Source organism: Aplidium turbinatum, chromosome 4 (genome assembly GCF_918807975.1).
Source record: "Aplidium turbinatum chromosome 4, kaAplTurb1.1, whole genome shotgun sequence".
In the NCBI taxonomy this organism is placed as follows: Eukaryota; Metazoa; Chordata; class Ascidiacea; order Aplousobranchia; family Polyclinidae; genus Aplidium; species Aplidium turbinatum.
The window spans coordinates 12,942,141-12,951,032 of record NC_137475.1 but is presented as its reverse complement, the minus strand read 5'-3'; the positions used below and the strand labels follow the sequence as shown (position 1 = coordinate 12,951,032).

The 8,892-nt window shown below is 40.9% G+C and overlaps 1 non-coding gene across 1 annotated transcript; it reads left to right on the top strand.

The window, feature by feature from the left end:
- Positions 1–8,059: 8,059 nt before the first annotated feature.
- On the top strand, positions 8,060–8,171 carry LOC145769780 (U6 spliceosomal RNA). The gene has a single exon (XR_014289093.1). It is a non-coding gene; the product is annotated as a U6 spliceosomal RNA (small nuclear RNA).
- Positions 8,172–8,892: the final 721 nt, after the last annotated feature.

The following is an 8,892-nucleotide window of genomic DNA, read 5'->3' as shown; positions in this document are numbered from 1 at the left end:
TATAAAATCAAACAAGATTAAGCATATATACCTCACCACTAAATATATAGGCCTACATATAAACCATTTTTAAAACGACTTATACTAAGCCGGGATGATTTTCTCATGCATAGCCCTGTTTGTGGAAATCTCTACACAGGAACCAAGAGTAGCCCAGATACATCGAACATATGCTATGCATAAGTGATTTAGAGGTGGCACTGAAGACCAACTGGGAATAAACTGAAATAAAACAGCTTAAAATGAGCCGTTTACGGACAAATAAGCCAGGTTTTAAAAACTGCTTACTTTAAGGCATTATTTTTTGCAGTGAAGTCAAATTACAAAAAACACCAGTTTCCAACAAAACGGTACCGGTAAAGCTAAATGACGGACTACCGGTATCAGGATTTGTATTTCAATCTGCTATCTGACTGACTCTCACTATTTCTCTGCTAATCTGCTTGCACTACTTCTCTAACATATATTACTGAACCAAACCTAACCCTTACTATTACACTCTAACACAGCGGTCACCAACCTTTTTTGCATGCGGGCCACTTTGGCACTAAGGAGAGCTGTGGCGGGCCGCACGAATAAAATTTTAGGTAGGTTGACTCTTATGCTAGAAAAGAACGCATTTCGTACCCAGTATCCAGCGTTACACGTTGTTCATATTTATGTTAGAATACCGCAGCAACAAAATTAATCGAACAACGCTACTGCCAGGCCAAGCTCCTTTTACAACACTTTTGACTTTTTTAACAATGCCTAATAAACGAGGCCACTTGTTTTGTGCACTTATAGCGAGGCGAGTGGTTTCATCAGAATATTCATCGCCAAGCAAGAGTGGTGTTGTCACTTCGCTTCACAAAAGGTATTTTGCAATTAACAATTTCAGCAAACAAGGAAATGTTTGACACATCGCAGTAGGCATCCTTCCATCTTTTCAGATGATGGTAGCCAGTGGCGGCTGGTGAGCTGTGAAAGTGGTGGTGCTGCGGACGGGCGCAGCCCGGCCGCGTCTTTGCCGAAGGCGAGTAAAACGGCGGGGGGTCTGGGGGACCCCTCCAGAAAATTTTGAAAAATGACACTTAATTTGGTGCATTCTGTGCGCATCTTCAGCTCTAAATTGTAATGAAAAGTTAAGATAAAACTTTCGCGATTTGAACTTTATCATGCAGATGCAAATGTAAAAAATTAAATTTCTGCACTTTGCATATCTATAATTGGCTAAATCGCTGCTAGGCTATTAAAAATTACATACATACAGCTCAGAAAAAAGTTAAGGACTTAGATATTTATCAACATATTCCCTGGCTAACTTCCTTTTCTCTTCTATATAACCTTGTGGTATGTTGCCTATATTGTAGCACTATATTAAACAGAACACCAAAAAAGAAAAAGTAGAACATATGAAGAAAAATATAAATTTATTGTTGCAGATCTTCTACTTGTGACAGCACTCATTTCACAGTGAAATACAGTGTTTTTTATGTCTTGAAAACGTCTTGTAATTAACTCTGGAGAAGTAATGAATACGACGTAGCAACTCTGCGCGGTGTGCCGAGAGTCAATTTCGCATATATAACGAATGAATATCGCTGGTTCCGACTTGTCCGTTGCTTATTTATTTGCTTCAGATATATATACAATATACATGTTACACATCCATGTGGTGATATAAGAAAAAAAGAAAAGAAAAATACCCGTTCAGGTCAGAAAACTACAAACATAACCATAGGTGAAGCAAGAGAAAATCGCTGGACGATGACACTTTACCACTACTATGAGTAGGCTGCATGTCAGTCTTCCTTGTACAACAAATTACAAGCAACATCACAAAACTTCGATTTTCAAATGAACATCAGCATTTAGCATGTTACAAATCAGGTTATTTTCAGACTCTGGGGAGCGTTACAAAAAATTATATATATTTTTTCTCAATATAATTGAATTCTTCACCCCTGAGAACATAGGAATAGACACTTTGTTCATCATAATTGGACAAGAAACTAGTGGCAAAATGTAAAACTTTAAATTGCGATAACTTGAAAACGACACAAGGTATCAAAAAAATTTCAACAGTTATGAAAATCATTTTAAATTATGTACCAAATGTGTAAAAATGAAGAAAATCTAAGAGATGGTGGTGTTCACCATTTGTTGAATTATAATGGAATGACTCTAGAGCATCAATCGTTACTACATTACAGCGAACTTGGTGAGTGCTCACATTTTCAAATCCACATAAACTAAATACACCTCTATATAACCTGTTGTAAGCAACTTTAAACTTTCTTTTCCATTTGACAGAGACATTGGTCCATAGGTGTGCGATATAAAGAGGCATGCAATAATCTCGAAATAAAGCTTGTTTTACGTCCACACTTCAATGTTTGACAAACGAAGGCACATTATTAGCGGCACAATACAAAGCTCAGATTTGTTTTTTTACATCACTATTGTCACACAACATGTAATCAATAAGCACACCAATATATTTGGTTGACTGCACAAACTCAACGTGTTGACCTTGAAGGGTCACAACAGAATTACAATGTAAGTTCATGCGTTTGTTACTAGTGCAAATGCAATGTGTCTTTGATGCATTAAACATAATATCATGAGATTTAGCATATTCGGAGCAAAGTGACAAAATAGCTTGGAGACCTTTCAAACTCCGGGCAAAACAACACATATCGTTAGCAAACATTGTTTAAATCAAATATTTTATTGTTACTATCTGAATACTTAACAGCCTGTTTCACCTCAAACATATCATCAGAAGAGTCTTATTCAAATATAATCTTTCTATAATAGATTCTATTTGAATAGGGCTCTTCTGATGATCCGTTTGAGGTGAAACAGGCTGTTAAGGATTCAGATATTAATAACTGTACTTGATTTAATTCTCTCTGCTTTGCTTTTTTGCTTAGCATTAAGCACTTTTTGTAGTATTAATAGTTTTCATTGTTTTAAGATTGTTTAAACAACATGCATGACCGATGTAGCAGCCTATTGATAATGCATTTAGTCGCTTTGTCAAGTCATCTACATAAACAGCAAAAAGATAAGAGCTTAGGATTTCACCCTGTCTGACCCCGTGAGTAACTGTACAGTGTACATGAATCAGGGAAGGTAGATCCCCAATGTTGTATTCGCATGTGCTGGTTGTGGAACCAGTAACTTACATGCAAGTTCTACTGTACAGTGACAAGGTATAGTTTGTGACGGTGAGTGCATTACGTAGGTACAGGTACATTCACGCACTACGTCCTCAACATCAAGTCGATATCTTTTCTTGCTTTCAGTTTGTAATAGAGAAGGAAATCCTGATACGCAAACTCACTCAGACGCGAAAAGAAATAAGAATGCCAAGAGCTTTTCTGTTGTTGCTGAAAAGAATCTTTCTAATCCAGAACTGTGGAAATATAAATTCCTCCAATAAACTTTTTAAATTCCTCCTTGGTTACGTTTAAGCATCACAGTGGTATTCGGATACTGTATTCATGATTCCGATATCCATCCAACTTCCAAAGTTCTTGAATTCACTCCAAATCCAGAAAAATTAGTATGATGGCATGCGTGTCAAGTTATTAGCATGTAGGCCTACTACATCTATGAAAAAATAGAGAAAATGTTAATGCATATTGAAATTGTACAGCAGATCAAAAACGAACTAGAGTTTTATCAAAATTCACCGCACAAAAAAACTGCTTCTTTTGTAAGTCCTGTACGTTTCGTTTATTAGAGCAGCCCCTATTGCCTAGCTTACAATTTATAAACAGTTGAACAGCTTTGTGACCTGCATACATTAATTTAACAAACAATCAGAAATATACTTGCCACATATACTGTACAAAAAACTGTATGACAATAATAGCTTAATCTGCTGCTCAGCTTTCGTATCAACTCTGGCTAATTAGGTTGATCAACCTTAAAATTTACAGTTAATCAACAATGGTTTAGCAGCCTAATGTTTTATATTAAGCTAAATTGTTACTGCTGAATGCAGATAGGCTACGGGTAAATATTAAACTGCTACAGTATTGTATTCTGCCATCTTAAAAAAAATGCATATTCAAATTCAAGTAGGCTTACAACACATACAAGTGAAACTGTCCTTCGCTGTACCAGGTGGCCTACCGGTACCGGTACCCACTGTTATTACATAATGTTTGGCGAGAGGCTCATTTTCAGATACATACGCAATATCTGTACCGGTTTGTAGATCAATGCACCATCACAGAATTTATTTTTTTCAGGTTTTCATTAAATTTTATATAAAAGGCAGCTCAGTCATAGAGCTGAACAGTTTGGCCACTAAGTTCAAGTGTGCCCTGTCTCTAAATAATTGCCCAACCGGCTCACTCGCCCTAGCAGTTTGGGATATGCGCCTACGCCCATTGACAGACTATCCACAGTAGGCCATACATAATACATACTTTTAATTTTATACTTTTTTCCAAAAAGCTGTAGCCCAGTAGCCCACTGCAGCCAACAACAGGTAAATCTCTTATAAGGGCGGAAAACCCAAATTAACTTTTGCGAGTTTTTTGTTTCAGCGTGATGTCATTGTGTACAACATGCGTTTTAGCAACAAAAAAATCCAAATTTTGTTGCCCTCGTCTCGCTAAGGCCGCTTTTGTTTGATACCCGTTTGCGAGGCCTCGCGCGCATCCAGCCGTGATGCTGTACGATGTGATGTCACAAGGTACATACTGTACAGCCGTAGCCAAAAGTTTAAGACCAGACTTGATTTATGACGATTTTTGCATTACTTCAAAATACTGCGTCATATATTGTTTCAGTTGCATCATCTTTATGCATCATCTTATATCTGATGCAGTATTTTGAAGTAATGCAAAAATCGTCACAAATCAAGTCTGGTCTTAAACTTTTGGCCACAAAAAAAAACAAAAAACAAAAATGGAGCTGTCCTGACACAGCTCCAAGATCATCCCATCTTATCATTCTAAGGCAGCCAAACTACGTCATTGTCACATGACTTTCATTTGGTTTGTTTGCTTTGATGACGTCGGGGCCTTGGAGCTGTTTTAGTCTTTGCGCCAGCCAAAGCAAGCGTCATCAAAAAGCAGTCATGTGACAATGAGGTACTTTCCCTATCTTAGAAAGCGTTTCCAGTTAACAGAGCGAAAAAGTTGTAAAGGTCTACAAAACTAAACGGATTAATAAAAATAATGAAAAGTCACAACGTTTGCTACATTTCTTATAACGTGAAGAACGAGGGAAAAATTTGGTGATGCTGCAGCGCCACAGCACCATTACACGAGCCGCCACTGATGGTAGCACTCTGGGTACGGCAGCTTCTCATATGGCTCTGAAGTGCAATCCTGCCGTGGCAGTCTCGTTCACAGTTTGGACATCTGAAATCAGAGGAGTTCTGAGGCTGCTGTCTCTCTTTTCTTCTTTGTCTTCTTTCCTCTAGTTGCTTCCTCCGCCTCGACTGACCCTTTGCTAGACCCGCACTGACTTTGTAGCGCCATCTGTTGCGATTTGCTGCGATCAGTTCCCAGCTGGCAGGGTCTATGTCAGTTTGCTTCAGGTCTCGTTTGCAAACGTCTCTCTAACGCAGTGCGGGTCGTCCTACTGGGCGTTTCCCTGTGGCAAGTTCACTGTACAGAATGTCCTTTGGAATGCGCCCATCCTTCATTCTGGATACATGCCCCAACCAGCGTAGACGTCGCTGGCAGAGGAGAAGGTGTATGCTCAGGGAGCAAGAACGTTCCAGAACAGTGGTGTTGGGTATTCTGTCCTTCCAGGAAATACCAAGAATGCGCCTCAAGCAACGAAGGTGAAAGCTTTCAAGGCGGTTTTCTTGTCTGGCGTAAGTGGTCCAGGACTCACTACCGTACAGCAGAGTACTAAGAACACACGCACGGTACACTTTGAGTTTTGTGTTAAGTGTCAAAAGATTATTGTCCCACACTTTCCTCCCGAGTTGAGTCATCACTCCTGCAGCCCTGGATATCCGTCTGTCGATTTCCTTATCTAAGGACAGGTTGCTGGTGACCGTTGAACCAAGGTAGGTGAAGTGGTCTGTCACTTCGAGCACTTCTGGTCCTATGGTGATGACAGGTGGCTTGGGGACATCTTGGCCCATGACTACTGTTTTCTTGATGCTGATGGTCAGTGCAAATTCCCTACAGGCGTGTGCAAACTGGTTGAGCAACTGCTGCAGCTCGTGCTCGGCGTGTGCTGACAGTGCTGCGTCGTCGGCAAACAGCAGTTCTCTGATCAGCACTGTGCGAACCTTTGTCTTGGCTCTCAGTCGGGCCAGGTTGAACAGTTTCCCATCACTGCGGGTGTGTAGGTGGACACCTTGTGTGGAGTGACCGAATGCAAACTTCAGTAGGCCTAACAGAGAGAAGAAAATCCCAAACAAAGTCGGCGCAAGGACACATCCTTGTTTCACACCAGATCGAATTGCGAAGGGTTCAGAGGTCTCCCCGTCGTATCTGACCACACCCTACATGTCCTTGTGGAAGGAGATGATGATGCTAAGCAGCTGTGTGAGACAGCCAATCTTCTGCAGTAGCTGAAACAGGCCTCTCCTGCTGACAAGGTCAAAAGCCTTCGTCAGGTCAATAAAGGCGATGTATAACGGCCTCTGCTGCTCACGGCACTTCTCTTGAAGCTGTCGTACGGAGAAAATCATGTCTGTTGTGGACCTCTGGGCGTGGAACCCGCACTGAGATTTAGGGTAGACCCTGTCGGCCAATACCTGAAGGCGCCTAAGGACCACCTTGGCAAAGACTTTTCCCACGATGCTAAGCAGAGAGATGCCTCTGTAGCTGTTACAATCAGTGCGATCCCTCTTGTTTTTGTACAGAGTAATGATCTTGGAGTTGCGCATGGACTGCGGTACTTGGCCCTCTTTCCAACAAAGACGCAGTAGCTCGTGCAGTGGTTTTAACAGGACAGGTTTCCCACACTTTATGACCTCGGCTGGAATGTTATCCTCTCCCGGTGCTTTCCCACTTTGCATAGAGTCAATGGCTTTACTCAGTTCTTCTAAAGTAGGTTCTGCATCAAGCTCTGCTATAACAGGTAAATCTTCAATGTTGTCTAGCACTTCTTGAGAGACTGAGTTTTCTGTTGAATATAGTCCCAGGTAATGTTCCACCCAGCGTGCCATCTGCTTGTTCTTGTCTGTAAGGATCTCGCCAGTCGATGCTTTAAGGGGGCACACTTTCTGATTGGTTTTCCTGTTGCTTGCTTGATGCCCTCATACATTTTTCTTATGTTGCCACTGTCTGATGCAAACTGGATACGTTCTGACAGCAGAAGCCAGTGGTTGTTAGCACAGCGGCGTGAGGTTTGCTGAGCTTTGTGTCGGGCGGCTTTTAAGGCTTGTAGGTTCTGACTGCTCGGGTTTTGTTTGTAGCTGAGCAGTGCTTTACATTTCAGGTCGATAATAGGTTCCAACATAGAGATGTGTGCTTTAAACCAGTCAGTGTTCTTTCGCTCCTTCTCTCCATAGGTCTGGACGGCTGCACGGTGGATGGTCTTACTCAGTGACTCCCACATGTGTTCTGCGTCCTGAGTCTGGACAATGTTCAGGCTTTCTTCAAGACGTTCAAAGAACTTCTGGTTTTTGTTTGGAAGGGAGGTTTTGCTGACATCGATTTTTGGCTGGCCTTTCTTCTTGATGTGATGCAGCCTCTTGGGCCTTATTGATATCCTTGAGGCAACAAGAGAGTGGTCAGTGTCGCAGTCTGCACTGTGGTATGATCTTGTGTTGCAGACACTGTTTAAAGACAGGCAACAATAGGCTACAGGCAACAATAGTGACCCGCAAACATATCAGCGAAAAATAGGCTCTAATAACAGGGAAAAAGAAACCAGGCACCATGAAACAAACGCTTGTGAAAATCAGCGAAAAATCGTGATTTCTATCGTAAGTCATGAACAGTCTTCCCTCTAAAAAAGCAATGAGTTGATTTTTCATCCTTTTTGTGACAGTCTATAAAACCGTCTTTCATTTATTATTGACAACTGTCACTTGCGGTGCTTATCAGCGTGGCAAGAATTTGTTGATTACCAACATTTTGCAGTACTTGCTTCGGCAGTACATAGGCTACACTAAAATTGGAACGATACAGAGAAGATTAGCATGGTCCTTACGCAAGGATGACACGCAAAATCGTGAAGCGTTCCATATTTCTTAAAAAAAACAAAAAACATTTTGCAGTACGGTACTAAGCTAAATATTTTCAAAATACAATCAGAAATAGTCTTTAAATTTACATAATTATAATATTTTGCCAATTTATTATAAATTGAGTTGACACATCGACCTATTTTGCCAACAAAAACTTGCATAAAGGGAATACTGCTCGTGAAACACAATAACGGTGAAACGCACACTATAGTGTTTGCATGACATTTACAAACTTAAAATAAGCAACCCTATGCTTACAGACAATTTCGAAATTCGAAAACAGACGTTTTAATCAACCACTGGTACAGTGTGGCTGGACATCGCATTGGAATAACTTTAAGCAACCCCCACCTAGAACTATAATCTGATTGGTCGGTCGGCGGAATCGTATGCAAAGCGAAAATATGCTTCCCGGAAAGTATTTTTTGCCTTCGTGCTTTTTAACTTCTCAAGAAAAGTATTTTTGGTTATACTTGTACGCTGATACCTTCCGCGGCCTGCATGCGGCCCACGGGCCGCCAGTCCCAGTTGGTGACCCCTGCTTTAACAAAAAAGCTTGTCACTAAGATCTTCTTAGTGACCACCTGCTGGTAAATGTAACAAACAGGAAAAAGACAAGATCTGAAAAAATAACCGCAGCAGGAAAAGCAATACAGTTTTGTTAAGTTCCATTATTTAAAGTTGTACACTCAGGGGCGGATCCAGAGGGGGGCGATTGGGGCGAT